A 25,484-nucleotide genomic window follows, 5' to 3' on the forward strand; every position below is an offset into this window, starting at 1 on the left:
AGTTGTGTTGAAATTTCCAAGAGACCTAGCTTTTTTATGCCCAATCACGATGGACAAAATATGTATCTACCAGTGCTCGAACCTGGGAGATTCCGCGTGTTAGGCGGACGTGATAGCCACTACACCATAGATACGTAGTAATACTGAGTTTTCCGAGAGATCTAGCTTATATTTATGCCCAATCACGATGGACAAAACATGTATCTACCAGGGCTCGAACCTGGGACATTCCGCGTGTAAAGCGGACCTGATAACCACTACACTATATATACGTAGTAGAACTGAGTTTTCCAAGAGACCTACTTTATTTTTATGCCTAATCACGATGGTCAAAACATGTATCTTATGGGCCTCGAACCTGGGACCTTCCGCGTGTTAGCCAGACGTGATAACCACTATCGCATAGATACGAAGTGATACTGAGTTTTCCAAGAGACCTAGCTTTTTTTATGCCCAATCACTATGGACAAAATATGTATCTACCAGGGCTCGAACCTGGGACCTTCCGCGTGTAAAGCGGACGTGATAACCACTACACCATAGATACGTAGTTATGTTGAAATTTCCAAGAGACCTAGCTTTTTTATGCCCAATCACGATGGACAAAATATGTATCTACCAGGGCTCGAACCTGGGACCTTCCGCGTGTTAGGCGGACGTGATAACCACTACACCATAGATACGTAGTGATACTGAGTTTTCCAAGAGACCTAGCTTTTTTATGCCCAATCACGATGGACAAAATATGTATCTACCAGGGCTCGAACCTGGGACCTTCCGCGTGTGAAGCGGACGTGATAACCACTACACCATAGATACGTATTTATACTGAGTTTTCCAAGAGACCTAGCTTTTTTATGTCCTATCACGATGGTCAAAATATGTATCTAGCAGGGCTCGAACCTGGGACCTTCCGCGTGTTAGACGGACTTGATAACCACTACACCATAGATACGTAGAAATACTGAGTTTTCGGAGAGATCTAGCTTATTTTTATGCCCAATCACGATGGACAAAACATGTATCTACCAGGGCTCAAACCTGGGACCTTCCGTGTGTAAAGCGGACGTGATAACCACTACACCATAGATACGTAGTTATGTTGAAATTTCCAAGAGACCTAGCTTTTTTATGCCCAATCACGATGGACAAAATATGTATCTACCAGGGCTGGAACCTGGGACCTTCCTTGTGTTAGGCGGACGTGATAACCACTACACCATAGATACGTAGTGATACTGAGTTTTCCAAGAGACCTAGCTTTTTTATGCCCAATCACGATGGACAAAATATGTATCTACCAGAGCTCGAACCTGGGACCTTCTGCGTGTGAAGCGGACGTGATAACCACTACACCATAGATACGTAGTTATGTTGAAATTTCCAAGAGACCTAGCTTTTTTATGCCCAATTACGTTGGACAAAACATGTATCTACCAGGACTCGAAACTGGGACCTTCCGCGTGTTAGGCGGACGTGATAACCACTACACCATATATACGTAGAAATACTGAGTTTTCCGAGAGATCTAGCTTATATTTATGCCCAATCACGATGGACAAATAGTGTATCTACCAGGGCTCGAACCTGGGACATTCCGCGTGTAAAGCGGACCTGATAACCACTACACTATATATACGTAGTAGAACTGAGTTTTCCAAGAGACCTATTTTATTTTTATGCCTAATCACGATGGTCAAAACATGTATCTTATGGGCCTCGAACCTGGGACCTTCCGCGTGTTAGGCGGACGTGATAACCACTACACCATAGATACGTAGTGATACTGAGTTTTCCAAGAGACCTAGCTTTTTTATGCCCAATCACGATGGACAAAATATGTATCTACCAGGGCTCGAACCTGGGACCTTCCGCGTGTGAAGCGGACGTGATAACCACTACACCATAGATACGTAGTTATACTGAGTTTTCCAAGAGACCTAGCTTTTTTATGTCCTATCACGATGGTCAAAATATGTATCTAGCAGGGCTCGAACCTGGGACCTTCCGCGTGTAAAGCGGACGTGATAACCACTACACCATAGATACGTAGTAATACTGAGTTTTCCGAGAGATCTAGCTTATATTTATGCCCAATCACGAGGGACAAAATATGTATCTACCAGGGCTCGAACCTGGGACATTCCGCGTGTAAGGCGGACCTGATAACCACTACACTATATATACGTAGTAGAACTGAGTTTTCCAAGAGACCTATTTTATTTTTATGCCTAATCACGATGGTCAAAACATGTATCTTATGGGCCTCGAACCTGGGACATTCCGCGTGTAAAGCGGACCTGATAACCACTACACTATATATACGTAGTAGAACTGAGTTTTCCAAGAGACTTATTTTATTTTTATGCCTAATCACGATGGTCAAAACATGTATCTTATGGGCCTCGAACCTGGGACCTTCCGCGTGTTAGCCAGACGTGATAACCACTATCGCATAGATACGAAGTGATACTGAGTTTTCCAAGAGACCTTGCTTTTTTATGTCCTATCACGATGGTCAAAATATGTATCTAGCAGGGCTCGAACCTGGGACCTTCCGCGTGTAAAGCGGACGTGATAACCACTACACCATAGATACGTAGTAATACTGAGTTTTCCGAGAGATCTAGCTTATATTTATGCCCAATCACGATGGACAAAATATGTATCTACCAGGGCTCGAACCTGGGACCTTCCGCGTGTTAGACGGACTTGATAACCACTACACCATAGCTACGTAGAAATACTGAGTTTTCCGAGAGATCTAGCTTATTTTTATGCCCAATCACGATGGACAAAACATGTATCTACCAGGGCTCAAACCTGGGACCTTCCGTGTGTAAAGCGGACGTGATAACCACTACACCATAGATACGTAGTTATGTTGAAATTTCCAAGAGACCTAGCTTTTTTTATGCCCAATCACGATGGACAAAATACGTATCTACCAGGGCTGGAACCTGGGATCTTCCGCGTGTTAGGCGGACGTGATAACCACTACACCATAGATACGTAGTGATACTGAGTTTTCCAAGAGACCTAGCTTTTTTATGCCCAATCACGATGGACAAAATATGTATCTACCAGAGCTCGAACCTGGGACCTTCCGCGTGTGAAGCGGACGTGATAACCACTACACCATAGATACGTAGTTATGTTGAAATTTCCAAGAGACCTAGCTTTTTTATGCCCAATTACGTTGGACAAAACATGTATCTACCAGGACTCGAAACTGGGACCTTCCGCGTGTTAGGCGGACGTGATAACCACTACACCATATATACGTAGAAATACTGAGTTTTCCGAGAGATCTAGCTTATTTTTATGCCCAATCACGATGGACAAAACATGTATCTACCAGGGCTCGAACCTGGGACCTACCGCGTGCGAAGCGGACGTGATAACCACTACACCATAGATACGTAGTTATGTTGAAATTTCCAAGAGACCTAGCTTTTTTATGCCCAATCACGATGGACAAAATATGTATCTACCAGGGCTCGAACCTGGGACCTTCCGCGTGTTAGGCGGACGTGATAACCACTACACCATAGATACGTAGTGATACTGAGTTTTCCAAGAGACCTAGCTTTTTTATGCCCAATCACGATGGACAAAATATGTATCTACCAGGGCTCGAACCTGGGACCTTCCGCGTGTGAAGCGGACGTGATAACCACTACACCATAGATACGTAGTGACACTGAGTTTTCCAAGAGACCTAGCTTTTTTATGCCCAATCACGATGGAAAAAATATGTATCTACCAGAGCTCGAACCTGGGACCTTCCGCGTGTGAAGCGGACGTGATAACCACTACACCATAGATACGTAGTAATGTTTAAATTTCCAAGAGACCTAGCTTTTTTATGCCCAATCACGAAGGACAAAATATGTATCTTCCAGGGCTCGAACCTGGGACCTTCCGCGTGTTAGGCGGGCGTGATAACCACTACACCATAGATACGTAGTGATACTGAGTTTTCCAAGAGACCTAGCCTTTTTTATGCCCAATCACGATGGACAAAATATGTATCTACCAGGGCTCGAACCTGGCACCTTCCGCGTGTTAGGCGGACGTGATAACCACTACACCATAGATACGTAGTGATACTGAGTTTTCCAAGAGACCTAGCTTTTTTATGCCCAATCACGATGGACAAAATATGTATCTACCAGGGCTCGAACCTGGGAGATTCCGCGTGTTAGGCGGACGTGATAGCCACTACACCATAGATACGTAGTAATACTGAGTTTTCCGAGAGATCTAGCTTATATTTATGCCCAATCACGATGGACAAAACATGTATCTACCAGGGCTCGAACCTGGGACATTCCGCGTGTAAAGCGGACCTGATAACCACTACACTATATATACGTAGTAGAACTGAGTTTTCCAAGAGACCTACTTTATTTTTATGCCTAATCACGATGGTCAAAACATGTATCTTATGGGCCTCGAACCTGGGACCTTCCGCGTGTTAGCCAGACGTGATAACCACTATCGCATAGATACGAAGTGATACTGAGTTTTCCAAGAGACCTAGCTTTTTTTATGCCCAATCACGATGGACAAAATATGTATCTACCAGGGCTCGAACCTGGGACCTTCCGCGTGTAAAGCGGACGTGATAACCACTACACCATAGATACGTAGTTATGTTGAAATTTCCAAGAGACCTAGCTTTTTTATGCCCAATCACGATGGACAAAATATGTATCTACCAGGGCTCGAACCTGGGACCTTCCGCGTGTTAGGCGGACGTGATAACCACTACACCATAAATACGTAGTGATACTGAGTTTTCCAAGAGACCTAGCTTTTTATGCCCAATCACGATGGACAAAATATGTATCTACCAGGGCTCGAGCCTGGGACCTTCCGCGTGTGAAGCGGACGTGATAACCACTACACCATAGATACGTAGTTATACTGAGTTTTCCAAGAGACCTAGCGTTTTTATGTCCTATCACGATGGTCAAAATATGTATCTAGCAGGGCTCGAACCTGGGACCTTCCGCGTGTTAGACGGACTTGATAACCACTACACCATAGATACGTAGTTATGTTGAAATTTCCAAGAGACCTAGCTTTTTTATGCCCAATCACGATGGACAAAATATGTATCTACCAGGGCTCGAACCTGGGACCTTCCGCGTGTTAGGCGGACGTGATAACCACTACACCATAGATACGTAGTGATACTGAGTTTTCCAAGAGACCTAGCTTTTTTATGCCCAATCACGATGGACAAAATATGTATCTACCAGGGCTCGAACCTGGGACCTTCCGCATGTGAAGCGGACGTGATAACCACTACACCATAGATACGTAGTGATACTGAGTTTTCCAAGAGACCTAGCTTTTTTATGCCCAATCACGATGGACAAAATATGTATCTACCAGAGCTCGAACCTGGGACCTTCCGCGTGTGAAGCGGATGTGATAACCACTACACCATAGATACGTAGTAATGTTTAAATTTCCAAGAGACTTAGCTTTTTTATGCCCAATCACGAAGGACAAAATATGTATCTTCCAGGGCTCGAACCTGGGACCTTCCGCGTGTTAGGCGGGCGTGATAACCACTACACCATAGATACGTAGTGATACTGAGTTTTCCAAGAGACCTAGCTTTTTTTATGCCCAATCACGATGGACAAAATATGTATCTACCAGGGCTCGAACCTGGCACCTTCCGCGTGTTAGGCGGACGTGATAACCACTAAACCATAGATACGTAGTGATACTGAGTTTTCCAAGAGACCTAGCTTTTTTATGCCCAATCACGATGGACAAAATATGTATCTACCAGGGCTCGAACCTGGGAGATTCCGCGTGTTAGGCGGACGTGATAACCACTACACCATAGATACGTAGTAGTACTGAGTTTTCTGAGAGATCTAGCTTATATTTATGCCCAATCACGATGGACAAAACATGTATCTACCAGGGCTCGAACCTGGGACATTCCGCGTGTAAAGCAGACGTGATAACCACTACACTATATATACGTAGTAGAACTGAGTTTTCCAAGAGACCTATTTTATTTTTATGCCTAATCACGATGGTCAAAACATGTATCTTATGGGCCTCGAACCTGGGACCTTCCGCGTGTTAGCAAGACGTGATAACCACTATCGCATAGATACGAAGTGATACTGAGTTTTCCAAGAGACCTAGCTTTTTTTATGCCCAATCACGATGGACAAAATATGTATCTACCAGGGATCGAACCTGGGACCTTCCGCGTGTAAAGCGGACGTGATAACCACTACACCATAGATACGTAGTTGTGTTGAAATTTCCAAGAGACCTAGCTTTTTTATGCCCAATCACGATGGACAAAATATGTATCTACCAGGGCTCGAACCGGGGACCTTCCTTGTGTTAGGCGGACGTGATAACCACTACACCCTAGATACGTAGTGATACTGAGTTTTCCAAGAGACCTAGCTTTTTTATGCCCAATCACGATGGACAAAATATGTATCTACCAGAGCTCGAACCTGGGACCTTCTGCGTGTGAAGCGGACGTGATAACCACTACACCATAGATACGTAGTTATGTTGAAATTTCCAAGAGACCTAGCTTTTTTATGCCCAATTACGTTGGACAAAACATGTATCTACCAGGACTCGAAACTGGGACCTTCCGCGTGTTAGGCGGACGTGATAACCACTACACCATATATACGTAGAAATACTGAGTTTTCCGAGAGATCTAGCTTATATTTATGCCCAATCACGATGGACAAATAGTGTATCTACCAGGGCTCGAACCTGGGACATTCCGCGTGTAAAGCGGACCTGATAACCACTACACTATATATACGTAGTAGAACTGAGTTTTCCAAGAGACCTATTTTATTTTTATGCCTAATCACGATGGTCAAAACATGTATCTTATGGGCCTCGAACCTGGGACCTTCCGCGTGTTAGGCGGACGTGATAACCACTACACCATAGATACGTAGTGATACTGAGTTTTCCAAGAGACCTAGCTTTTTTATGCCCAATCACGATGGACAAAATATGTATCTACCAGGGCTCGAACCTGGGACCTTCCGCGTGTGAAGCGGACGTGATAACCACTACACCATAGATACGTAGTTATACTGAGTTTTCCAAGAGACCTAGCTTTTTTATGTCCTATCACGATGGTCAAAATATGTATCTAGCAGGGCTCGAACCTGGGACCTTCCGCGTGTAAAGCGGACGTGATAACCACTACACCATAGATACGTAGTAATACTGAGTTTTCCGAGAGATCTAGCTTATATTTATGCCCAATCACGAGGGACAAAATATGTATCTACCAGGGCTCGAACCTGGGACATTCCGCGTGTAAGGCGGACCTGATAACCACTACACTATATATACGTAGTAGAACTGAGTTTTCCAAGAGACCTATTTTATTTTTATGCCTAATCACGATGGTCAAAACATGTATCTTATGGGCCTCGAACCTGGGACATTCCGCGTGTAAAGCGGACCTGATAATCACTACACTATATATACGTAGTAGAACTGAGTTTTCCAAGAGACTTATTTTATTTTTATGCCTAATCACGATGGTCAAAACATGTATCTTATGGGCCTCGAACCTGGGACCTTCCGCGTGTTAGCCAGACGTGATAACCACTATCGCATAGATACGAAGTGATACTGAGTTTTCCAAGAGACCTTGCTTTTTTATGTCCTATCACGATGGTCAAAATATGTATCTAGCAGGGCTCGAACCTGGGACCTTCCGCGTGTAAAGCGGACGTGATAACCACTACACCATAGATACGTAGTAATACTGAGTTTTCCGAGAGATCTAGCTTATATTTATGCCCAATCACGATGGACAAAATATGTATCTACCAGGGCTCGAACCTGGGACCTTCCGCGTGTTAGACGGACTTGATAACCACTACACCATAGCTACGTAGAAATACTGAGTTTTCCGAGAGATCTAGCTTATTTTTATGCCCAATCACGATGGACAAAACATGTATCTACCAGGGCTCAAACCTGGGACCTTCCGTGTGTAAAGCGGACGTGATAACCACTACACCATAGATACGTAGTTATGTTGAAATTTCCAAGAGACCTAGCTTATTTTATGCCCAATCACGATGGACAAAATACGTATCTACCAGCGCTGGAACCTGGGATCTTCCGCGTGTTAGGCGGACGTGATAACCACTACACCATAGATACGTAGTGATACTGAGTTTTCCAAGAGACCTAGCTTTTTTATGCCCAATCACGATGGACAAAATATGTATCTACCAGAGCTCGAACCTGGGACCTTCCGCGTGTGAAGCGGACGTGATAACCACTACACCATAGATACGTAGTTATGTTGAAATTTCCAAGAGACCTAGCTTTTTTATGCCCAATTACGTTGGACAAAACATGTATCTACCAGGACTCGAAACTGGGACCTTCCGCGTGTTAGGCGGACGTGATAACCACTACACCATATATACGTAGTGATACTGAGTTTTCCAAGAGACCTAGCTTTTTTATGCCCAATCACGATGGACAAAATATGTATCTACCAGGGCTCGAACCTGGGACCTTCCGCGTGTGAAGCGGACGTGATAACCACTACACCATAGATACGTAGTGACACTGAGTTTTCCAAGAGACTTAGCTTTTTTATGCCCAATCACGATGGAAAAAATATGTATCTACCAGAGCTCGAACCTGGGACCTTCCGCGTGTGAAGCGGACGTGATAACCACTACACCATAGATACGTAGTAATGTTTAAATTTCCAAGAGACCTAGCTTTTTTATGCCCAATCACGAAGGACAAAATATGTATCTTCCAGGGCTCGAACCTGGGACCTTCCGCGTGTTAGGCGGGCGTGATAACCACTACACCATAGATACGTAGTGATACTGAGTTTTCCAAGAGACCTAGCCTTTTTTATGCCCAATCACGATGGACAAAATATGTATCTACCAGGGCTCGAACCTGGCACCTTCCGCGTGTTAGGCGGACGTGATAACCACTACACCATAGATACGTAGTGATACTGAGTTTTCCAAGAGACCTAGCTTTTTTATGCCCAATCACGATGGACAAAATATGTATCTACCAGGGCTCGAACCTGGGAGATTCCGCGTGTTAGGCGGACGTGATAGCCACTACACCATAGATACGTAGTAATACTGAGTTTTCCGAGAGATCTAGCTTATATTTATGCCCAATCACGATGGACAAAACATGTATCTACCAGGGCTCGAACCTGGGACATTCCGCGTGTAAAGCGGACCTGATAACCACTACACTATATATACGTAGTAGAACTGAGTTTTCCAAGAGACCTACTTTATTTTTATGCCTAATCACGATGGTCAAAACATGTATCTTATGGGCCTCGAACCTGGGACCTTCCGCGTGTTAGCCAGACGTGATAACCACTATCGCATAGATACGAAGTGATACTGAGTTTTCCAAGAGACCTAGCTTTTTTTATGCCCAATCACGATGGACAAAATATGTATCTACCAGGGCTCGAACCTGGGACCTTCCGCGTGTAAAGCGGACGTGATAACCACTACACCATAGATACGTAGTTATGTTGAAATTTCCAAGAGACCTAGCTTTTTTATGCCCAATCACGATGGACAAAATATGTATCTACCAGGGCTCGAACCTGGGACCTTCCGCGTGTTAGGCGGACGTGATAACCACTACACCATAGATACGTAGTGATACTGAGTTTTCCAAGAGACCTAGCTTTTTTATGCCCAATCACGATGGACAAAATATGTATCTACCAGGGCTCGAACCTGGGACCTTCCGCGTGTGAAGCGGACGTGATAACCACTACACCATAGATACGTAGTTATACTGAGTTTTCCAAGAGACCTAGCGTTTTTATGTCCTATCACGATGGTCAAAATATGTATCTAGCAGGGCTCGAACCTGGGACCTTCCGCGTGTTAGACGGACTTGATAACCACTACACCATAGATACGTAGTTATGTTGAAATTTCCAAGAGACCTAGCTTTTTTATGCCCAATCACGATGGACAAAATATGTATCTACCAGGGCTCGAACCTGGGACCTTCCGCGTGTTAGGCGGACGTGATAACCACTACACCATAGATACGTAGTGATACTGAGTTTTCCAAGAGACCTAGCTTTTTTATGCCCAATCACGATGGACAAAATATGTATCTACCAGGGCTCGAACCTGGGACCTTCCGCATGTGAAGCGGACGTGATAACCACTACACCATAGATACGTAGTGATACTGAGTTTTCCAAGAGACCTAGCTTTTTTATGCCCAATCACGATGGACAAAATATGTATCTACCAGAGCTCGAACCTGGGACCTTCCGCGTGTGAAGCGGACGTGATAACCACTACACCATAGATACGTAGTAATGTTTAAATTTCCAAGAGACTTAGCTTTTTTATGCCCAATCACGAAGGACAAAATATGTATCTTCCAGGGCTCGAACCTGGGACCTTCCGCGTGTTAGGCGGGCGTGATAACCACTACACCATAGATACGTAGTGATACTGAGTTTTCCAAGAGACCTAGCTTTTTTTATGCCCAATCACGATGGACAAAATATGTATCTACCAGGGCTCGAACCTGGCACCTTCCGCGTGTTAGGCGGACGTGATAACCACTAAACCATAGATACGTAGTGATACTGAGTTTTCCAAGAGACCTAGCTTTTTTATGCCCAATCACGATGGACAAAATATGTATCTGACAGGGCTCGAACCTGGGAGATTCCGCGTGTTAGGCGGACGTGATAACCACTACACCATAGATACGTAGTAGTACTGAGTTTTCTGAGAGATCTAGCTTATATTTATGCCCAATCACGATGGACAAAACATGTATCTACCAGGGCTCGAACCTGGGACATTCCGCGTGTAAAGCAGACGTGATAACCACTACACTATATATACGTAGTAGAACTGAGTTTTCCAAGAGACCTATTTTATTTTTATGCCTAATCACGATGGTCAAAACATGTATCTTATGGGCCTCGAACCTGGGACCTTCCGCGTGTTAGCAAGACGTGATAACCACTATCGCATAGATACGAAGTGATACTGAGTTTTCCAAGAGACCTAGCTTTTTTTATGCCCAATCACGATGGACAAAATATGTATCTACCAGGGCTCGAACCTGGGACCTTCCGCGTGTAAAGCGGACGTGATAACCACTACACCATAGATACGTAGTTGTGTTGAAATTTCCAAGAGACCTAGCTTTTTTATGCCCAATCACGATGGACAAAATATGTATCTAGCAGGGCTCGAACCTGGGACCTTCCGCGTGTTAGACGGACTTGATAACCACTACACCATAGATACGTAGTTATGTTGAAATTTCCAAGAGACCTAGCTTTTTTATGCCCAATCACGATGGACAAAATATGTATCTACCAGGGCTCGAACCTGGGACCTTCCGCGTGTTAGGCGGACGTGATAACCACTACACCATAGATACGTAGTGATACTGAGTTTTCCATGAGACCTAGCTTTTTTATGCCCAATCACGATGGACAAAATATGTATCTACCAGGGCTCGAACCTGGGACCTTCCGCATGTGAAGCGGACGTGATAACCACTACACCATAGATACGTAGTGATACTGAGTTTTCCAAGAGACCTAGCTTTTTTATGCCCAATCACGATGGACAAAATATGTATCTACCAGGGCTCGAACCTGGGACCTTCCGCGTGTAAAGCGGACGTGATAACCACTACACCATAGATACGTAGTTATGTTGAAATTTCCAAGAGACCTAGCTTTTTTATGCCCAATCACGATGGACAAAATATGTATCTACCAGGGCTCGAACCTGGGACCTTCCGCGTGTTAGGCGGACGTGATAACCACTACACCATAGATACGTAGTGATACTGAGTTTTCCAAGAGACCTAGCTTTTTTATGCCCAATCACGATGGACAAAATATGTATCTACCAGGGCTCGAACCTGGGACCTTCCGCGTGTGAAGCGGACGTGATAACCACTACACCATAGATACGTAGTTATACTGAGTTTTCCAAGAGACCTAGCGTTTTTATGTCCTATCACGATGGTCAAAATATGTATCTAGCAGGGCTCGAACCTGGGACCTTCCGCGTGTTAGACGGACTTGATAACCACTACACCATAGATACGTAGTTATGTTGAAATTTCCAAGAGACCTAGCTTTTTTATGCCCAATCACGATGGACAAAATATGTATCTACCAGGGCTCGAACCTGGGACCTTCCGCGTGTTAGGCGGACGTGATAACCACTACACCATAGATACGTAGTGATACTGAGTTTTCCAAGAGACCTAGCTTTTTTATGCCCAATCACGATGGACAAAATATGTATCTACCAGGGCTCGAACCTGGGACCTTCCGCATGTGAAGCGGACGTGATAACCACTACACCATAGATACGTAGTGATACTGAGTTTTCCAAGAGACCTAGCTTTTTTATGCCCAATCACGATGGACAAAATATGTATCTACCAGAGCTCGAACCTGGGACCTTCCGCGTGTGAAGCGGACGTGATAACCACTACACCATAGATACGTAGTAATGTTTAAATTTCCAAGAGACTTAGCTTTTTTATGCCCAATCACGAAGGACAAAATATGTATCTTCCAGGGCTCGAACCTGGGACCTTCCGCGTGTTAGGCGGGCGTGATAACCACTACACCATAGATACGTAGTGATACTGAGTTTTCCAAGAGACCTAGCTTTTTTTATGCCCAATCACGATGGACAAAATATGTATCTACCAGGGCTCGAACCTGGCACCTTCCGCGTGTTAGGCGGACGTGATAACCACTAAACCATAGATACGTAGTGATACTGAGTTTTCCAAGAGACCTAGCTTTTTTATGCCCAATCACGATGGACAAAATATGTATCTGACAGGGCTCGAACCTGGGAGATTCCGCGTGTTAGGCGGACGTGATAACCACTACACCATAGATACGTAGTAGTACTGAGTTTTCTGAGAGATCTAGCTTATATTTATGCCCAATCACGATGGACAAAACATGTATCTACCAGGGCTCGAACCTGGGACATTCCGCGTGTAAAGCAGACGTGATAACCACTACACTATATATACGTAGTAGAACTGAGTTTTCCAAGAGACCTATTTTATTTTTATGCCTAATCACGATGGTCAAAACATGTATCTTATGGGCCTCGAACCTGGGACCTTCCGCGTGTTAGCAAGACGTGATAACCACTATCGCATAGATACGAAGTGATACTGAGTTTTCCAAGAGACCTAGCTTTTTTTATGCCCAATCACGATGGACAAAATATGTATCTACCAGGGCTCGAACCTGGGACCTTCCGCGTGTAAAGCGGACGTGATAACCACTACACCATAGATACGTAGTTGTGTTGAAATTTCCAAGAGACCTAGCTTTTTTATGCCCAATCACGATGGACAAAATATGTATCTAGCAGGGCTCGAACCTGGGACCTTCCGCGTGTTAGACGGACTTGATAACCACTACACCATAGATACGTAGTTATGTTGAAATTTCCAAGAGACCTAGCTTTTTTATGCCCAATCACGATGGACAAAATATGTATCTACCAGGGCTCGAACCTGGGACCTTCCGCGTGTTAGGCGGACGTGATAACCACTACACCATAGATACGTAGTGATACTGAGTTTTCCATGAGACCTAGCTTTTTTATGCCCAATCACGATGGACAAAATATGTATCTACCAGGGCTCGAACCTGGGACCTTCCGCATGTGAAGCGGACGTGATAACCACTACACCATAGATACGTAGTGATACTGAGTTTTCCAAGAGACCTAGCTTTTTTATGCCCAATCACGATGGACAAAATATGTATCTACCAGAGCTCGAACCTGGGACCTTCCGCGTGTGAAGCGGACGTGATAACCACTACACCATAGATACGTAGTAATGTTTAAATTTCCAAGAGACTTAGCTTTTTTATGCCCAATCACGAAGGACAAAATATGTATCTTCCAGGGCTCGAACCTGGGACCTTCCGCGTGTTAGGCGGGCGTGATAACCACTACACCATAGATACGTAGTGATACTGAGTTTTCCAAGAGACCTAGCTTTTTTTATGCCCAATCACGATGGACAAAATATGTATCTACCAGGGCTCGAACCTGGCACCTTCCGCGTGTTAGGCGGACGTGATAACCACTACACCATAGATACGTAGTGATACTGAGTTTTCCAAGAGACCTAGCTTTTTTATGCCCAATCACGATGGACAAAATATGTATCTACCAGGGCTCGAACCTGGGACCTTCCGCATGTGAAGCGGACGTGATAACCACTACACCATAGATACGTAGTAGTACTGAGTTTTCTGAGAGATCTAGCTTATATTTATGCCCAATCACGATGGACAAAACATGTATCTACCAGGGCTCGAACCTGGGACATTCCGCGTGTAAAGCAGACGTGATAACCACTACACTATATATAGGTAGTAGAACTGAGTTTTCCAAGAGACCTATTTTATTTTTATGCCTAATCACGATGGTCAAAACATGTATCTTATGGGCCTCGAACCTGGGACCTTCCGCGTGTTAGCAAGACGTGATAACCACTATCGCATAGATACGATGTGATACTGAGTTTTCCAAGAGACCTAGCTTTTTTTATGCCCAATCACGATGGACAAAATATGTATCTACCAGGGCTCGAACCTGGGACCTTCCGCGTGTAAAGCGGACGTGATAACCACTACACCATAGATACGTAGTTGTGTTGAAATTTCCAAGAGACCTAGCTTTTTTATGCCCAATCACGATGGACAAAATATGTATCTACCAGGGCTCGAACCTGGGAGATTCCGCGTGTTAGGCGGACGTGATAACCACTGCACCATAGATACGTAGTAATACTGAGTTTTCCGAGAGATCTAGCTTATATTTATGCCCAATCACGATGGACAAAACATGTACCTACCAGGGCTCGAACCTGGGACATTCCGCGTGTAAAGCGGACCTGATAACCACTACACTATATATACGTAGTAGAACTGAGTTTTCCAAGAGACCTATTTTATTTTTATGCCTAATCACGATGGTCAAAACATGTATCTTATGGGCCTCGAACCTGGGACCTTCCGCGTGTTAGCCAGACGTGATAACCACTATCGCATAGATACGAAGTGATACTGAGTTTTCCAAGAGACCTAGCTTTTTTTATGCCCAATCACGATGGACAAAATATGTATCTACCAGGGCTCGAACCTGGGAACTTCCGCGTGTAAAGCGGACGTAATAACCACTACACCATAGATACGTAGTTATGTTGAAATTTCCAAGAGACCTAGCTTTTTTATGCCCAATCACGATGGACAAAATATGTATCTACCAGGGCTCGAACCTGGGACCTTCTGCGTGTTAGGCGGACGTGATAACCACTACACTATAGCTACGTAGTAAAATTGAGTTTTCAAAGAGACCTAGCATATTTTTATGCCTAATCACGATGGTCAAAACATGTATCTTATGGGCGTCGAACCTTGGACCTTCCGCGTGTTAGCCGGACGTGATAACCACTATCCCATAGACACTTAGTAATATTGAGTTTTCCAAGAGACCTAGCTTTTTTTATGTCCTATCACGATGGTCAAAATATGTATCTACCAGGGCTCGAACCTGGGACCTTCCGCGTGTAAAACGGACGTGATAACCACTACACCATAGATACGTAGTTATGTTGAAATTTCCAAGAGACCCAGCTTTTTTATGCCCAATCACGATGGACAAAGCATGTATCTACCAGGACACGAACTTGGGACCTTTCGCGCATTAAGCGGACGTGATAACCACTACACCATAGATACGTAGTAATGCTGAGTTTTCCAAGAGACCTAGCTTTTTTATGCCCAATCACGATGGACAAAATATGTATCTACCAGGGCTCGAACCTGGCACCTTCCACGTGTTAGGCGGACGTGATAACCACTACACCATATATACGTAGTAATATTGAGTTTTCCGAGAGATCTAGCTAATTTTTATGCCCAATCACGATGGACAAAACATGTATCTACCAGGGCTCGAACATGGGACCTTCCGCGTGTAAAGCGGACGTGATAACCACTACACCACAGAAACGTAGTAATACTGAGTTTTCCGAGAGATCTAGCTTATTTTTATGCCCAATCACGATGGACAAAATATGTATCTACCAGGGCTCGAACCTGGGACCTTCCGCGTGTAAAGCGGACGTGATAACCACTACACCATAGATACGTAGTTGTGTTGAAATTTCCAAGAGACCTAGCTTTTTTATGCCCAATCACGATGGACAAAATATGTATCTACCAGGGCTCGAACCTGGGAGATTCCGCGTGTTAGGCGGACGTGATAACCACTGCACCATAGATACGTAGTAATACTGAGTTTTCCGAGAGACCTAGCTTTTTTATGTCCTATCACGATGGTCAAAATATGTATCTAGCAGGGCTCGAACCTGGGACCTTCCGCGTGTTAGACGGACTTGATAACCACTACACCATAGATACGTAGAAATACTGAGTTTTCCGAGAGATCTAGCTTATTTTTATGCCCAATCACGATGGACAAAACATGTATCTACCAGGGCTCAAACCTGGGACCTTCCGTGTGTAAAGCGGACGTGATAACCACTACACCATAGATACGTAGTTATGTTGAAATTTCCAAGAGACCTAGCTTTTTTATGCCCAATCACGATGGACAAAATATGTATCTACCAGGGCTGGAACCTGGGACCTTCCTTGTGTTAGGCGGACGTGATAACCACTACACCATAGATACGTAGTGATACTGAGTTTTCCAAGAGACCTAGCTTTTTTATGCCCAATCACGATGGACAAAATATGTATCTACCAGAGCTCGAACCTGGGACCTTCTGCGTGTGAAGCGGACGTGATAACCACTACACCATAGATACGTAGTTATGTTGAAATTTCCAAGAGACCTAGCTTTTTTATGCCCAATTACGTTGGACAAAACATGTATCTACCAGGACTCGAAACTGGGACCTTCCGCGTGTTAGGCGGACGTGATAACCACTACACCATATATACGTAGAAATACTGAGTTTTCCGAGAGATCTAGCTTATATTTATGCCCAATCACGATGGACAAATAGTGTATCTACCAGGGCTCGAACCTGGGACATTCCGCGTGTAAAGCGGACCTGATAACCACTACACCATAGATACGTAGTTGTGTTGAAATTTCCAAGAGACCTAGCTTTTTTATGCCCAATCACGATGGACAAAATATGTATCTACCAGGGCTCGAACCGGGGAGATTTCGCGTGTTAGGCGGACGTGATAACCACTGCACCATAGATACGTAGTAATACTGAGTTTTCCAAGAGACCTAGCTTTTTTATGTCCTATCACGATGGTCAAAATATGTATCTAGCAGGGCTCGAACCTGGGACCTTCCGCGTGTTAGACGGACTTGATAACCACTACACCATAGATACGTAGTTATGTTGAAATTTCCAAGAGACCTAGCTTTTTTATGCCCAATCACGATGGACAAAATATGTATCTACCAGGGCTCGAACCTGGGACCTTCCGCGTGTTAGGCGGACGTGATAACCACTACACCATAGATACGTAGTGATACTGAGTTTTCCAAGAGACCTAGCTTTTTTATGCCCAATCACGATGGACAAAATATGTATCTACCAGGGCTCGAACCTGGGACCTTCCGCATGTGAAGCGGACGTGATAACCACTACACCATAGATACGTAGTGATACTGAGTTTTCCAAGAGACCTAGCTTTTTTATGCCCAATCACGATGGACAAAATATGTATCTACCAGAGCTCGAACCTGGGACCTTCCGCGTGTGAAGCGGACGTGATAACCACTACACCATAGATACGTAGTAATGTTTAAATTTCCAAGAGACTTAGCTTTTTTATGCCCAATCACGAAGGACAAAATATGTATCTTCCAGGGCTCGAACCTGGGACCTTCCGCGTGTTAGGCGGGCGTGATAACCACTACACCATAGATACGTAGTGATACTGAGTTTTCCAAGAGACCTAGCTTTTTTTATGCCCAATCACGATGGACAAAATATGTATCTACCAGGGCTCGAACCTGGCACCTTCCGCGTGTTAGGCGGACGTGATAACCACTACACCATAGATACGTAGTGATACTGAGTTTTCCAAGAGACCTAGCTTTTTTATGCCCAATCACGATGGACAAAATATGTATCTACCAGGGCTCGAACCTGGGAGATTCCGCGTGTTAGGCGGACGTGATAACCACTACACCATAGATACGTAGTAGTACTGAGTTTTCTGAGAGATCTAGCTTATATTTATGCCCAATCACGATGGACAAAACATGTATCTACCAGGGCTCGAACCTGGGACATTCCGCGTGTAAAGCAGACGTGATAACCACTACACTATATATAGGTAGTAGAACTGAGTTTTCCAAGAGACCTATTTTATTTTTATGCCTAATCACGATGGTCAAAACATGTATCTTATGGGCCTCGAACCTGGGACCTTCCGCGTGTTAGCAAGACGTGATAACCACTATCGCATAGATACGATGTGATACTGAGTTTTCCAAGAGACCTAGCTTTTTTTATGCCCAATCACGATGGACAAAATATGTATCTACCAGGGCTCGAACCTGGGACCTTCCGCGTGTAAAGCGGACGTGATAACCACTACACCATAGATACGTAGTTGTGTTGAAATTTCCAAGAGACCTAGCTTTTTTATGCCCAATCACGATGGACAAAATATGTATCTACCAGAGCTCGAACCTGGGAGATTCCGCGTGTTAGGCGGACGTGATAACCACTGCACCATAGATACGTAGTAATACTGAGTTTTCCGAGAGATCTAGCTTATATTTATGCCCAATCACGATGGACAAAACATGTATCTACCAGGGCTCGAACCTGGGACATTCCGCGTGTAAAGCGGACCTGATAACCACTACACTATATATACGTAGTAGAACTGAGTTTTCCAAGAGACCTATTTTATTTTTATGCCTAATCACGATGGTCAAAGCATGTATCTTATGGGCCTCGAACCTGGGACCTTCCGCGTGTTAGCCAGACGTGATAACCACTATCGCATAGATACGAAGTGATACTGAGTTTTCCAAGAGACCTAGCTTTTTTTATGCCCAATCACGATGGACAAAATATGTATCTACCAGGGCTCGAACCTGGGAACTTCCGCGTGTAAAGCGGACGTAATAACCACTACACCATAGATACGTAGTTATGTTGAAATTTCCAAGAGACCTAGCTTTTTTATGCCCAATCACGATGGACAAAATATGTATCTACCAGGGCTCGAACCTGGGACCTTCTGCGTGTTAGGCGGACGTGATAACCACTACACTATAGCTACGTAGTAAAATTGAGTTTTCAAAGAGACCTAGCATATTTTTATGCCTAATCACGATGGTCAAAACATGTATCTTATGGGCGTCGAACCTTGGACCTTCCGCGTGTTAGCCGGACGTGATAACCACTATCCCATAGACACTTAGTAATATTGAGTTTTCCAAGAGACCTAGCTTTTTTTATGTCCTATCACGATGGTCAAAATATGTATCTACCAGGGCTCGAACCTGGGACCTTCCGCGTGTAAAACGGACGTGATAACCACTACACCATAGATACGTAGTTATGTTGAAATTTCCAAGAGACCCAGCTTTTTTATGCCCAATCACGATGGACAAAGCATGTATCTACCAGGACACGAACTTGGGACCTTTCGCGCATTAAGCGGACGTGATAACCACTACACCATAGATACGTAGTAATGCTGAGTTTTCCAAGAGACCTAGCTTTTTTATGCCCAATCACGATGGACAAAATATGTATCTACCAGGGCTCGAACCTGGCACCTTCCACGTGTTAGGCGGACGTGATAACCACTACACCATATATACGTAGTAATATTGAGTTTTCCGAGAGATCTAGCTAATTTTTATGCCCAATCACGATGGACAAAACATGTATCTACCAGGGCTCGAACATGGGACCTTCCGCGTGTAAAGCGGACGTGATAACCACTACACCACAGAAACGTAGTAATACTGAGTTTTCCGAGAGATCTAGCTTATTTTTATGCCCAATCACGATGGACAAAATATGTATCTACCAGGGCTCGAACCTGGGACCTTCCGCGTGTAAAGCGGACGTGATAACCACTACACCATAGATACGTAGTTGTGTTGAAATTTCCAAGAGACCTAGCTTTTTTATGCCCAATCACGATGGACAAAATATGTATCTACCAGGGCTCGAACCTGGGAGATTCCGCGTGTTAGGCGGACGTGATAACCACTGCACCATAGATACGTAGTAATACTGAGTTTTCCGAGAGACCTAGCTTTTTTATGTCCTATCACGATGGTCAAAATATGTATCTAGCAGGGCTCGAACCTGGGACCTTCCGCGTGTTAGACGGACTTGATAACCACTACACCATAGATACGTAGAAATACTGAGTTTTCCGAGAGATCTAGCTTATTTTTATGCCCAATCACGATGGACAAAACATGTATCTACCAGGGCTCAAACCTGGGACCTTCCGTGTGTAAAGCGGACGTGATAACCACTACACCATAGATACGTAGTTATGTTGAAATTTCCAAGAGACCTAGCTTTTTTATGCCCAATCACGATGGACAAAATATGTATCTACCAGGGCTGGAACCTGGGACCTTCCTTGTGTTAGGCGGACGTGATAACCACTACACCATAGATACGTAGTGATACTGAGTTTTCCAAGAGACCTAGCTTTTTTATGCCCAATCACGATGGACAAAATATGTATCTACCAGAGCTCGAACCTGGGACCTTCTGCGTGTGAAGCGGACGTGATAACCACTACACCATAGATACGTAGTTATGTTGAAATTTCCAAGAGACCTAGCTTTTTTATGCCCAATTACGTTGGACAAAACATGTATCTACCAGGACTCGAAACTGGGACCTTCCGCGTGTTAGGCGGACGTGATAACCACTACACCATATATACGTAGAAATACTGAGTTTTCCGAGAGATCTAGCTTATATTTATGCCCAATCACGATGGACAAATAATGTATCTACCAGGGCTCGAACCTGGGACATTCCGCGTGTAAAGCGGACCTGATAACCACTACACTATATATACGTAGTAGAACTGAGTTTTCCAAGAGACCTATTTTATTTTTATGCCTAATCACGATGGTCAAAACATGTATCTTATGGGCCTCGAACCTGGGACCTTCCGCGTGTTAGGCGGACGTGATAACCACTACACCATAGATACGTAGTGATACTGAGTTTTCCAAGAGACCTAGCTTTTTTATGCCCAATCACGATGGACAAAATATGTATCTACCAGGGCTCGAACCTGGGACCTTCCGCGTGTGAAGCGGACGTGATAACCACTACACCATAGATACGTAGTTATACTGAGTTTTCCAAGAGACCTAGCTTTTTTATGTCCTATCACGATGGTCAAAATATGTATCTAGCAGGGCTCGAACCTGGGACCTTCCGCGTGTAAAGCGGACGTGATAACCACTACACCATAGATACGTAGTAATACTGAGTTTTCCGAGAGATCTAGCTTATATTTATGCCCAATCACGATGGACAAAATATGTATCTACCAGGGCTCGAACCTGGGACATTCCGCGTGTAAGGCGGACCTGATAACCACTACACTATATATACGTAGTAGAACTGAGTTTTCCAAGAGACCTATTTTATTTTTATGCCTAATCACGATGGTCAAAACATGTATCTTATGGGCCTCGAACCTGGGACATTCCGCGTGTAAAGCGGACCTGATAACCACTACACTATATATACGTAGTAGAACTGAGTTTTCCAAGAGACTTATTTTATTTTTATGCCTAATCACGATGGTCAAAACATGTATCTTATGGGCCTCGAACCTGGGACCTTCCGCGTGTTAGCCAGACGTGATAACCACTATCGCATAGATACGAAGTGATACTGAGTTTTCCAAGAGACCTTGCTTTTTTATGTCCTATCACGATGGTCAAAATATGTATCTAGCAGGGCTCGAACCTGGGACCTTCCGCGTGTAAAGCGGACGTGATAACCACTACACCATAGATACGTAGTAATACTGAGTTTTCCGAGAGATCTAGCTTATATTTATGCCCAATCACGATGGACAAAATATGTATCTACCAGGGCTCGAACCTGGGACCTTCCGCGTGTTAGACGGACTTGATAACCACTACACCATAGCTACGTAGAAATACTGAGTTTTCCGAGAGATCTAGCTTATTTTTATGCCCAATCACGATGGACAAAACATGTATCTACCAGGGCTCAAACCTGGGACCTTCCGTGTGTAAAGCGGACGTGATAACCACTACACCATAGATACGTAGTTATGTTGAAATTTCCAAGAGACCTAGCTTTTTTATGCCCAATTACGTTGGACAAAACATGTATCTACCAGGACTCGAAACTGGGACCTTCCGCGTGTTAGGCGGACGTGATAACCACTACACCATATATACGTAGAAATACTGAGTTTTCCGAGAGATCTAGCTTATTTTTATGCCCAATCACGATGGACAAAACATGTATCTACCAGGGCTCGAACCTGGGACCTACCGCGTGCGAAGCGGACGTGATAACCACTACACCATAGATACGTAGTTATGTTGAAATTTCCAAGAGACCTAGCTTTTTTATGCCCAATCACGATGGACAAAATATGTATCTACCAGGGCTCGAACCTGGGACCTTCCGCGTGTTAGGCGGACGTGATAACCACTACACCATAGATACGTAGTGATACTGAGTTTTCCAAGAGACCTAGCTTTTTTATGCCCAATCACGATGGACAAAATATGTATCTACCAGGGCTCGAACCTGGGACCTTCCGCGTGTGAAGCGGACGTGATAACCACTACACCATAGATACGTAGTGACACTGAGTTTTCCAAGAGACCTAGCTTTTTTATGCCCAATCACGATGGAAAAAATATGTATCTACCAGAGCTCGAACCTGGGACCTTCCGCGTGTGAAGCGGACGTGATAACCACTACACCATAGATACGTAGTAATGTTTAAATTTCCAAGAGACCTAGCTTTTTTATGCCCAATCACGAAGGACAAAATATGTATCTTCCAGGGCTCGAACCTGGGACCTTCCGCGTGTTAGGCGGGCGTGATAACCACTACACCATAGATACGTAGTGATACTGAGTTTTCCAAGAGACCTAGCCTTTTTTATGCCCAATCACGATGGACAAAATATGTATCTACCAGGGCTCGAACCTGGCACCTTCCGCGTGTTAGGCGGACGTGATAACCACTACACCATAGATACGTAGTGATACTGAGTTTTCCAAGAGACCTAGCTTTTTTATGCCCAATCACGATGGACAAAATATGTATCTACCAGGGCTCGAACCTGGGAGATTCCGCGTGTTAGGCGGACGTGATAGCCACTACACCATAGATACGTAGTAATACTGAGTTTTCCGAGAGATCTAGCTTATATTTATGCCCAATCACGATGGACAAAACATGTATCTACCAGGGCTCGAACCTGGGACATTCCGCGTGTAAAGCGGACCTGATAACCACTACACTATATATACGTAGTAGAACTGAGTTTTCCAAGAGACCTACTTTATTTTTATGCCTAATCACGATGGTCAAAACATGTATCTTATGGGCCTCGAACCTGGGACCTTCCGCGTGTTAGCCAGACGTGATAACCACTATCGCATAGATACGAAGTGATACTGAGTTTTCCAAGAGACCTAGCTTTTTTTATGCCCAATCACGATGGACAAAATATGTATCTACCAGGGCTCGAACCTGGGACCTTCCGCGTGTAAAGCGGACGTGATAACCACTACACCATAGATACGTAGTTATGTTGAAATTTCCAAGAGACCTAGCTTTTTTATGCCCAATCACGATGGACAAAATATGTATCTACCAGGGCTCGAACCTGGGACCTTCCGCGTGTTAGGCGGACGTGATAACCACTACACCATAGATACGTAGTGATACTGAGTTTTCCAAGAGACCTAGCTTTTTTATGCCCAATCACGATGGACAAAATATGTATCTACCAGGGCTCGAACCTGGGACCTTCCGCGTGTGAAGCGGACGTGATAACCACTACACCATAGATACGTAGTTATACTGAGTTTTCCAAGAGACCTAGCGTTTTTATGTCCTATCACGATGGTCAAAATATGTATCTAGCAGGGCTCGAACCTGGGACCTTCCGCGTGTTAGACGGACTTGATAACCACTACACCATAGATACGTAGTTATGTTGAAATTTCCAAGAGACCTAGCGTTTTTATGTCCTATCACGATGGTCAAAATATGTATCTAGCAGGGCTCGAACCTGGGACCTTCCGCGTGTTAGACGGACGTGATAACCACTACACCATAGATACGTAGTGATACTGAGTTTTCCAAGAGACCTAGCTTTTTTATGCCCAATCACGATGGACAAAATATGTATCTACCAGGGCTCGAAGCTGGGACCTTCCGCATGTGAAGCGGACGTGATAACCACTACACCATAGATACGTAGTGATACTGAGTTTTCCAAGAGACCTAGCTTTTTTATGCCCAATCACGATGGACAAAACATGTATCTACCAGGGCTCAAACCTGGGACCTTCCGTGTGTAAAGCGGACGTGATAACCACTACACCATAGATACGTAGTTATGTTGAAATTTCCAAGAGACCTAGCTTTTTTTATGCCCAATCACGATGGACAAAATACGTATCTACCAGGGCTGGAACCTGGGATCTTCCGCGTGTTAGGCGGACGTGATAACCACTACACCATAGATACGTAGTGATACTGAGTTTTCCAAGAGACCTAGCTTTTTTATGCCCAATCACGATGGACAAAATATGTATCTACCAGAGCTCGAACCTGGGACCTTCCGCGTGTGAAGCGGACGTGATAACCACTACACCATAGATACGTAGTTATGTTGAAATTTCCAAGAGACCTAGCTTTTTTATGCCCAATTACGTTGGACAAAACATGTATCTACCAGGACTCGAAACTGGGACCTTCCGCGTGTTAGGCGGACGTGATAACCACTACACCATATATACGTAGAAATACTGAGTTTTCCGAGAGATCTAGCTTATTTTTATGCCCAATCACGATGGACAAAACATGTATCTACCAGGGCTCGAACCTGGGACCTACCGCGTGCGAAGCGGACGTGATAACCACTACACCATAGATACGTAGTTATGTTGAAATTTCCAAGAGACCTAGCTTTTTTATGCCCAATCACGATGGACAAAATATGTATCTACCAGGGCTCGAACCTGGGACCTTCCGCGTGTTAGGCGGACGTGATAACCACTACACCATAGATACGTAGTGATACTGAGTTTTCCAAGAGACCTAGCTTTTTTATGCCCAATCACGATGG

At 44.3% G+C, this 25,484-nt stretch overlaps 81 non-coding genes across 81 annotated transcripts; all 81 read right to left on the minus strand.

The window, feature by feature from the left end:
• Positions 1–474: 474 nt before the first annotated feature.
• TRNAV-UAC (transfer RNA valine (anticodon UAC)) lies at positions 475–547 on the minus strand. The gene has a single exon. It is a non-coding gene; the product is annotated as a tRNA-Val (tRNA).
• Positions 548–610: 63 nt separating this feature from the next.
• On the minus strand, positions 611–683 carry TRNAV-AAC (transfer RNA valine (anticodon AAC)). The gene has a single exon. It is a non-coding gene; the product is annotated as a tRNA-Val (tRNA).
• A 63-nt stretch (positions 684–746) lies between these two features.
• Positions 747–819, minus strand: TRNAV-CAC (transfer RNA valine (anticodon CAC)). Its single transcript has one exon. It is a non-coding gene; the product is annotated as a tRNA-Val (tRNA).
• A 473-nt stretch (positions 820–1,292) lies between these two features.
• On the minus strand, positions 1,293–1,365 carry TRNAV-CAC (transfer RNA valine (anticodon CAC)). The gene has a single exon. It is a non-coding gene; the product is annotated as a tRNA-Val (tRNA).
• A 475-nt stretch (positions 1,366–1,840) lies between these two features.
• Positions 1,841–1,913, minus strand: TRNAV-CAC (transfer RNA valine (anticodon CAC)). Its single transcript has one exon. It is a non-coding gene; the product is annotated as a tRNA-Val (tRNA).
• Positions 1,914–1,976: 63 nt separating this feature from the next.
• Positions 1,977–2,049, minus strand: TRNAV-UAC (transfer RNA valine (anticodon UAC)). The gene has a single exon. It is a non-coding gene; the product is annotated as a tRNA-Val (tRNA).
• Positions 2,050–2,526: 477 nt separating this feature from the next.
• On the minus strand, positions 2,527–2,599 carry TRNAV-UAC (transfer RNA valine (anticodon UAC)). The gene has a single exon. It is a non-coding gene; the product is annotated as a tRNA-Val (tRNA).
• A 476-nt stretch (positions 2,600–3,075) lies between these two features.
• Positions 3,076–3,148, minus strand: TRNAV-CAC (transfer RNA valine (anticodon CAC)). The gene has a single exon. It is a non-coding gene; the product is annotated as a tRNA-Val (tRNA).
• A 201-nt stretch (positions 3,149–3,349) lies between these two features.
• Positions 3,350–3,422, minus strand: TRNAA-CGC (transfer RNA alanine (anticodon CGC)). Its single transcript has one exon. It is a non-coding gene; the product is annotated as a tRNA-Ala (tRNA).
• Positions 3,423–3,485: 63 nt separating this feature from the next.
• Positions 3,486–3,558, minus strand: TRNAV-AAC (transfer RNA valine (anticodon AAC)). Its single transcript has one exon. It is a non-coding gene; the product is annotated as a tRNA-Val (tRNA).
• A 63-nt stretch (positions 3,559–3,621) lies between these two features.
• TRNAV-CAC (transfer RNA valine (anticodon CAC)) lies at positions 3,622–3,694 on the minus strand. The gene has a single exon. It is a non-coding gene; the product is annotated as a tRNA-Val (tRNA).
• A 63-nt stretch (positions 3,695–3,757) lies between these two features.
• Positions 3,758–3,830, minus strand: TRNAV-CAC (transfer RNA valine (anticodon CAC)). Its single transcript has one exon. It is a non-coding gene; the product is annotated as a tRNA-Val (tRNA).
• A 200-nt stretch (positions 3,831–4,030) lies between these two features.
• TRNAV-AAC (transfer RNA valine (anticodon AAC)) lies at positions 4,031–4,103 on the minus strand. Its single transcript has one exon. It is a non-coding gene; the product is annotated as a tRNA-Val (tRNA).
• A 476-nt stretch (positions 4,104–4,579) lies between these two features.
• TRNAV-UAC (transfer RNA valine (anticodon UAC)) lies at positions 4,580–4,652 on the minus strand. The gene has a single exon. It is a non-coding gene; the product is annotated as a tRNA-Val (tRNA).
• Positions 4,653–4,715: 63 nt separating this feature from the next.
• On the minus strand, positions 4,716–4,788 carry TRNAV-AAC (transfer RNA valine (anticodon AAC)). Its single transcript has one exon. It is a non-coding gene; the product is annotated as a tRNA-Val (tRNA).
• Positions 4,789–4,850: 62 nt separating this feature from the next.
• On the minus strand, positions 4,851–4,923 carry TRNAV-CAC (transfer RNA valine (anticodon CAC)). The gene has a single exon. It is a non-coding gene; the product is annotated as a tRNA-Val (tRNA).
• A 199-nt stretch (positions 4,924–5,122) lies between these two features.
• Positions 5,123–5,195, minus strand: TRNAV-AAC (transfer RNA valine (anticodon AAC)). The gene has a single exon. It is a non-coding gene; the product is annotated as a tRNA-Val (tRNA).
• Positions 5,196–5,258: 63 nt separating this feature from the next.
• On the minus strand, positions 5,259–5,331 carry TRNAV-CAC (transfer RNA valine (anticodon CAC)). The gene has a single exon. It is a non-coding gene; the product is annotated as a tRNA-Val (tRNA).
• A 63-nt stretch (positions 5,332–5,394) lies between these two features.
• On the minus strand, positions 5,395–5,467 carry TRNAV-CAC (transfer RNA valine (anticodon CAC)). Its single transcript has one exon. It is a non-coding gene; the product is annotated as a tRNA-Val (tRNA).
• Positions 5,468–5,803: 336 nt separating this feature from the next.
• TRNAV-AAC (transfer RNA valine (anticodon AAC)) lies at positions 5,804–5,876 on the minus strand. Its single transcript has one exon. It is a non-coding gene; the product is annotated as a tRNA-Val (tRNA).
• Positions 5,877–6,216: 340 nt separating this feature from the next.
• TRNAV-UAC (transfer RNA valine (anticodon UAC)) lies at positions 6,217–6,289 on the minus strand. The gene has a single exon. It is a non-coding gene; the product is annotated as a tRNA-Val (tRNA).
• A 199-nt stretch (positions 6,290–6,488) lies between these two features.
• On the minus strand, positions 6,489–6,561 carry TRNAV-CAC (transfer RNA valine (anticodon CAC)). Its single transcript has one exon. It is a non-coding gene; the product is annotated as a tRNA-Val (tRNA).
• A 475-nt stretch (positions 6,562–7,036) lies between these two features.
• TRNAV-CAC (transfer RNA valine (anticodon CAC)) lies at positions 7,037–7,109 on the minus strand. Its single transcript has one exon. It is a non-coding gene; the product is annotated as a tRNA-Val (tRNA).
• Positions 7,110–7,172: 63 nt separating this feature from the next.
• TRNAV-UAC (transfer RNA valine (anticodon UAC)) lies at positions 7,173–7,245 on the minus strand. The gene has a single exon. It is a non-coding gene; the product is annotated as a tRNA-Val (tRNA).
• Positions 7,246–7,722: 477 nt separating this feature from the next.
• Positions 7,723–7,795, minus strand: TRNAV-UAC (transfer RNA valine (anticodon UAC)). Its single transcript has one exon. It is a non-coding gene; the product is annotated as a tRNA-Val (tRNA).
• A 476-nt stretch (positions 7,796–8,271) lies between these two features.
• TRNAV-CAC (transfer RNA valine (anticodon CAC)) lies at positions 8,272–8,344 on the minus strand. The gene has a single exon. It is a non-coding gene; the product is annotated as a tRNA-Val (tRNA).
• A 199-nt stretch (positions 8,345–8,543) lies between these two features.
• On the minus strand, positions 8,544–8,616 carry TRNAV-CAC (transfer RNA valine (anticodon CAC)). Its single transcript has one exon. It is a non-coding gene; the product is annotated as a tRNA-Val (tRNA).
• A 63-nt stretch (positions 8,617–8,679) lies between these two features.
• TRNAV-CAC (transfer RNA valine (anticodon CAC)) lies at positions 8,680–8,752 on the minus strand. Its single transcript has one exon. It is a non-coding gene; the product is annotated as a tRNA-Val (tRNA).
• A 200-nt stretch (positions 8,753–8,952) lies between these two features.
• On the minus strand, positions 8,953–9,025 carry TRNAV-AAC (transfer RNA valine (anticodon AAC)). The gene has a single exon. It is a non-coding gene; the product is annotated as a tRNA-Val (tRNA).
• A 476-nt stretch (positions 9,026–9,501) lies between these two features.
• TRNAV-UAC (transfer RNA valine (anticodon UAC)) lies at positions 9,502–9,574 on the minus strand. Its single transcript has one exon. It is a non-coding gene; the product is annotated as a tRNA-Val (tRNA).
• A 63-nt stretch (positions 9,575–9,637) lies between these two features.
• Positions 9,638–9,710, minus strand: TRNAV-AAC (transfer RNA valine (anticodon AAC)). The gene has a single exon. It is a non-coding gene; the product is annotated as a tRNA-Val (tRNA).
• A 63-nt stretch (positions 9,711–9,773) lies between these two features.
• On the minus strand, positions 9,774–9,846 carry TRNAV-CAC (transfer RNA valine (anticodon CAC)). Its single transcript has one exon. It is a non-coding gene; the product is annotated as a tRNA-Val (tRNA).
• A 199-nt stretch (positions 9,847–10,045) lies between these two features.
• Positions 10,046–10,118, minus strand: TRNAV-AAC (transfer RNA valine (anticodon AAC)). Its single transcript has one exon. It is a non-coding gene; the product is annotated as a tRNA-Val (tRNA).
• Positions 10,119–10,181: 63 nt separating this feature from the next.
• On the minus strand, positions 10,182–10,254 carry TRNAV-CAC (transfer RNA valine (anticodon CAC)). The gene has a single exon. It is a non-coding gene; the product is annotated as a tRNA-Val (tRNA).
• A 63-nt stretch (positions 10,255–10,317) lies between these two features.
• On the minus strand, positions 10,318–10,390 carry TRNAV-CAC (transfer RNA valine (anticodon CAC)). The gene has a single exon. It is a non-coding gene; the product is annotated as a tRNA-Val (tRNA).
• Positions 10,391–11,139: 749 nt separating this feature from the next.
• TRNAV-UAC (transfer RNA valine (anticodon UAC)) lies at positions 11,140–11,212 on the minus strand. Its single transcript has one exon. It is a non-coding gene; the product is annotated as a tRNA-Val (tRNA).
• A 199-nt stretch (positions 11,213–11,411) lies between these two features.
• Positions 11,412–11,484, minus strand: TRNAV-AAC (transfer RNA valine (anticodon AAC)). Its single transcript has one exon. It is a non-coding gene; the product is annotated as a tRNA-Val (tRNA).
• Positions 11,485–11,547: 63 nt separating this feature from the next.
• Positions 11,548–11,620, minus strand: TRNAV-CAC (transfer RNA valine (anticodon CAC)). The gene has a single exon. It is a non-coding gene; the product is annotated as a tRNA-Val (tRNA).
• Positions 11,621–11,683: 63 nt separating this feature from the next.
• TRNAV-UAC (transfer RNA valine (anticodon UAC)) lies at positions 11,684–11,756 on the minus strand. The gene has a single exon. It is a non-coding gene; the product is annotated as a tRNA-Val (tRNA).
• A 63-nt stretch (positions 11,757–11,819) lies between these two features.
• Positions 11,820–11,892, minus strand: TRNAV-AAC (transfer RNA valine (anticodon AAC)). The gene has a single exon. It is a non-coding gene; the product is annotated as a tRNA-Val (tRNA).
• A 63-nt stretch (positions 11,893–11,955) lies between these two features.
• TRNAV-CAC (transfer RNA valine (anticodon CAC)) lies at positions 11,956–12,028 on the minus strand. Its single transcript has one exon. It is a non-coding gene; the product is annotated as a tRNA-Val (tRNA).
• Positions 12,029–12,227: 199 nt separating this feature from the next.
• On the minus strand, positions 12,228–12,300 carry TRNAV-AAC (transfer RNA valine (anticodon AAC)). The gene has a single exon. It is a non-coding gene; the product is annotated as a tRNA-Val (tRNA).
• A 63-nt stretch (positions 12,301–12,363) lies between these two features.
• On the minus strand, positions 12,364–12,436 carry TRNAV-CAC (transfer RNA valine (anticodon CAC)). Its single transcript has one exon. It is a non-coding gene; the product is annotated as a tRNA-Val (tRNA).
• Positions 12,437–12,499: 63 nt separating this feature from the next.
• On the minus strand, positions 12,500–12,572 carry TRNAV-CAC (transfer RNA valine (anticodon CAC)). Its single transcript has one exon. It is a non-coding gene; the product is annotated as a tRNA-Val (tRNA).
• A 749-nt stretch (positions 12,573–13,321) lies between these two features.
• TRNAV-UAC (transfer RNA valine (anticodon UAC)) lies at positions 13,322–13,394 on the minus strand. The gene has a single exon. It is a non-coding gene; the product is annotated as a tRNA-Val (tRNA).
• A 199-nt stretch (positions 13,395–13,593) lies between these two features.
• Positions 13,594–13,666, minus strand: TRNAV-AAC (transfer RNA valine (anticodon AAC)). The gene has a single exon. It is a non-coding gene; the product is annotated as a tRNA-Val (tRNA).
• A 63-nt stretch (positions 13,667–13,729) lies between these two features.
• Positions 13,730–13,802, minus strand: TRNAV-CAC (transfer RNA valine (anticodon CAC)). Its single transcript has one exon. It is a non-coding gene; the product is annotated as a tRNA-Val (tRNA).
• Positions 13,803–13,865: 63 nt separating this feature from the next.
• TRNAV-CAC (transfer RNA valine (anticodon CAC)) lies at positions 13,866–13,938 on the minus strand. Its single transcript has one exon. It is a non-coding gene; the product is annotated as a tRNA-Val (tRNA).
• A 200-nt stretch (positions 13,939–14,138) lies between these two features.
• Positions 14,139–14,211, minus strand: TRNAV-AAC (transfer RNA valine (anticodon AAC)). The gene has a single exon. It is a non-coding gene; the product is annotated as a tRNA-Val (tRNA).
• A 63-nt stretch (positions 14,212–14,274) lies between these two features.
• On the minus strand, positions 14,275–14,347 carry TRNAV-CAC (transfer RNA valine (anticodon CAC)). Its single transcript has one exon. It is a non-coding gene; the product is annotated as a tRNA-Val (tRNA).
• A 340-nt stretch (positions 14,348–14,687) lies between these two features.
• TRNAV-UAC (transfer RNA valine (anticodon UAC)) lies at positions 14,688–14,760 on the minus strand. The gene has a single exon. It is a non-coding gene; the product is annotated as a tRNA-Val (tRNA).
• An 887-nt stretch (positions 14,761–15,647) lies between these two features.
• Positions 15,648–15,720, minus strand: TRNAV-UAC (transfer RNA valine (anticodon UAC)). The gene has a single exon. It is a non-coding gene; the product is annotated as a tRNA-Val (tRNA).
• Positions 15,721–15,783: 63 nt separating this feature from the next.
• On the minus strand, positions 15,784–15,856 carry TRNAI-AAU (transfer RNA isoleucine (anticodon AAU)). The gene has a single exon. It is a non-coding gene; the product is annotated as a tRNA-Ile (tRNA).
• A 339-nt stretch (positions 15,857–16,195) lies between these two features.
• On the minus strand, positions 16,196–16,268 carry TRNAV-UAC (transfer RNA valine (anticodon UAC)). Its single transcript has one exon. It is a non-coding gene; the product is annotated as a tRNA-Val (tRNA).
• A 609-nt stretch (positions 16,269–16,877) lies between these two features.
• On the minus strand, positions 16,878–16,950 carry TRNAV-CAC (transfer RNA valine (anticodon CAC)). Its single transcript has one exon. It is a non-coding gene; the product is annotated as a tRNA-Val (tRNA).
• A 609-nt stretch (positions 16,951–17,559) lies between these two features.
• TRNAV-AAC (transfer RNA valine (anticodon AAC)) lies at positions 17,560–17,632 on the minus strand. Its single transcript has one exon. It is a non-coding gene; the product is annotated as a tRNA-Val (tRNA).
• A 63-nt stretch (positions 17,633–17,695) lies between these two features.
• On the minus strand, positions 17,696–17,768 carry TRNAV-CAC (transfer RNA valine (anticodon CAC)). Its single transcript has one exon. It is a non-coding gene; the product is annotated as a tRNA-Val (tRNA).
• A 63-nt stretch (positions 17,769–17,831) lies between these two features.
• Positions 17,832–17,904, minus strand: TRNAV-CAC (transfer RNA valine (anticodon CAC)). The gene has a single exon. It is a non-coding gene; the product is annotated as a tRNA-Val (tRNA).
• A 200-nt stretch (positions 17,905–18,104) lies between these two features.
• On the minus strand, positions 18,105–18,177 carry TRNAV-AAC (transfer RNA valine (anticodon AAC)). The gene has a single exon. It is a non-coding gene; the product is annotated as a tRNA-Val (tRNA).
• A 63-nt stretch (positions 18,178–18,240) lies between these two features.
• Positions 18,241–18,313, minus strand: TRNAV-AAC (transfer RNA valine (anticodon AAC)). Its single transcript has one exon. It is a non-coding gene; the product is annotated as a tRNA-Val (tRNA).
• A 340-nt stretch (positions 18,314–18,653) lies between these two features.
• TRNAV-UAC (transfer RNA valine (anticodon UAC)) lies at positions 18,654–18,726 on the minus strand. Its single transcript has one exon. It is a non-coding gene; the product is annotated as a tRNA-Val (tRNA).
• An 887-nt stretch (positions 18,727–19,613) lies between these two features.
• Positions 19,614–19,686, minus strand: TRNAV-UAC (transfer RNA valine (anticodon UAC)). The gene has a single exon. It is a non-coding gene; the product is annotated as a tRNA-Val (tRNA).
• Positions 19,687–19,749: 63 nt separating this feature from the next.
• TRNAI-AAU (transfer RNA isoleucine (anticodon AAU)) lies at positions 19,750–19,822 on the minus strand. The gene has a single exon. It is a non-coding gene; the product is annotated as a tRNA-Ile (tRNA).
• Positions 19,823–20,161: 339 nt separating this feature from the next.
• On the minus strand, positions 20,162–20,234 carry TRNAV-UAC (transfer RNA valine (anticodon UAC)). The gene has a single exon. It is a non-coding gene; the product is annotated as a tRNA-Val (tRNA).
• Positions 20,235–20,843: 609 nt separating this feature from the next.
• Positions 20,844–20,916, minus strand: TRNAV-CAC (transfer RNA valine (anticodon CAC)). Its single transcript has one exon. It is a non-coding gene; the product is annotated as a tRNA-Val (tRNA).
• A 475-nt stretch (positions 20,917–21,391) lies between these two features.
• Positions 21,392–21,464, minus strand: TRNAV-CAC (transfer RNA valine (anticodon CAC)). The gene has a single exon. It is a non-coding gene; the product is annotated as a tRNA-Val (tRNA).
• Positions 21,465–21,527: 63 nt separating this feature from the next.
• TRNAV-UAC (transfer RNA valine (anticodon UAC)) lies at positions 21,528–21,600 on the minus strand. The gene has a single exon. It is a non-coding gene; the product is annotated as a tRNA-Val (tRNA).
• A 477-nt stretch (positions 21,601–22,077) lies between these two features.
• On the minus strand, positions 22,078–22,150 carry TRNAV-UAC (transfer RNA valine (anticodon UAC)). The gene has a single exon. It is a non-coding gene; the product is annotated as a tRNA-Val (tRNA).
• A 477-nt stretch (positions 22,151–22,627) lies between these two features.
• Positions 22,628–22,700, minus strand: TRNAA-CGC (transfer RNA alanine (anticodon CGC)). Its single transcript has one exon. It is a non-coding gene; the product is annotated as a tRNA-Ala (tRNA).
• Positions 22,701–22,763: 63 nt separating this feature from the next.
• TRNAV-AAC (transfer RNA valine (anticodon AAC)) lies at positions 22,764–22,836 on the minus strand. Its single transcript has one exon. It is a non-coding gene; the product is annotated as a tRNA-Val (tRNA).
• Positions 22,837–22,899: 63 nt separating this feature from the next.
• Positions 22,900–22,972, minus strand: TRNAV-CAC (transfer RNA valine (anticodon CAC)). Its single transcript has one exon. It is a non-coding gene; the product is annotated as a tRNA-Val (tRNA).
• Positions 22,973–23,035: 63 nt separating this feature from the next.
• Positions 23,036–23,108, minus strand: TRNAV-CAC (transfer RNA valine (anticodon CAC)). Its single transcript has one exon. It is a non-coding gene; the product is annotated as a tRNA-Val (tRNA).
• Positions 23,109–23,308: 200 nt separating this feature from the next.
• TRNAV-AAC (transfer RNA valine (anticodon AAC)) lies at positions 23,309–23,381 on the minus strand. The gene has a single exon. It is a non-coding gene; the product is annotated as a tRNA-Val (tRNA).
• A 476-nt stretch (positions 23,382–23,857) lies between these two features.
• On the minus strand, positions 23,858–23,930 carry TRNAV-UAC (transfer RNA valine (anticodon UAC)). The gene has a single exon. It is a non-coding gene; the product is annotated as a tRNA-Val (tRNA).
• A 63-nt stretch (positions 23,931–23,993) lies between these two features.
• On the minus strand, positions 23,994–24,066 carry TRNAV-AAC (transfer RNA valine (anticodon AAC)). Its single transcript has one exon. It is a non-coding gene; the product is annotated as a tRNA-Val (tRNA).
• A 63-nt stretch (positions 24,067–24,129) lies between these two features.
• Positions 24,130–24,202, minus strand: TRNAV-CAC (transfer RNA valine (anticodon CAC)). Its single transcript has one exon. It is a non-coding gene; the product is annotated as a tRNA-Val (tRNA).
• A 199-nt stretch (positions 24,203–24,401) lies between these two features.
• Positions 24,402–24,474, minus strand: TRNAV-AAC (transfer RNA valine (anticodon AAC)). Its single transcript has one exon. It is a non-coding gene; the product is annotated as a tRNA-Val (tRNA).
• A 63-nt stretch (positions 24,475–24,537) lies between these two features.
• TRNAV-CAC (transfer RNA valine (anticodon CAC)) lies at positions 24,538–24,610 on the minus strand. Its single transcript has one exon. It is a non-coding gene; the product is annotated as a tRNA-Val (tRNA).
• Positions 24,611–24,946: 336 nt separating this feature from the next.
• Positions 24,947–25,019, minus strand: TRNAV-CAC (transfer RNA valine (anticodon CAC)). The gene has a single exon. It is a non-coding gene; the product is annotated as a tRNA-Val (tRNA).
• A 201-nt stretch (positions 25,020–25,220) lies between these two features.
• Positions 25,221–25,293, minus strand: TRNAA-CGC (transfer RNA alanine (anticodon CGC)). The gene has a single exon. It is a non-coding gene; the product is annotated as a tRNA-Ala (tRNA).
• Positions 25,294–25,356: 63 nt separating this feature from the next.
• Positions 25,357–25,429, minus strand: TRNAV-AAC (transfer RNA valine (anticodon AAC)). Its single transcript has one exon. It is a non-coding gene; the product is annotated as a tRNA-Val (tRNA).
• Positions 25,430–25,484: the final 55 nt, after the last annotated feature.

Source organism: Phalangium opilio, unplaced genomic scaffold (assembly GCF_054372755.1).
Source record: "Phalangium opilio isolate 3A_F unplaced genomic scaffold, DU_Popi_V2 ptg000013l_1, whole genome shotgun sequence".
Taxonomy (NCBI): domain Eukaryota; kingdom Metazoa; phylum Arthropoda; class Arachnida; order Opiliones; family Phalangiidae; genus Phalangium; species Phalangium opilio.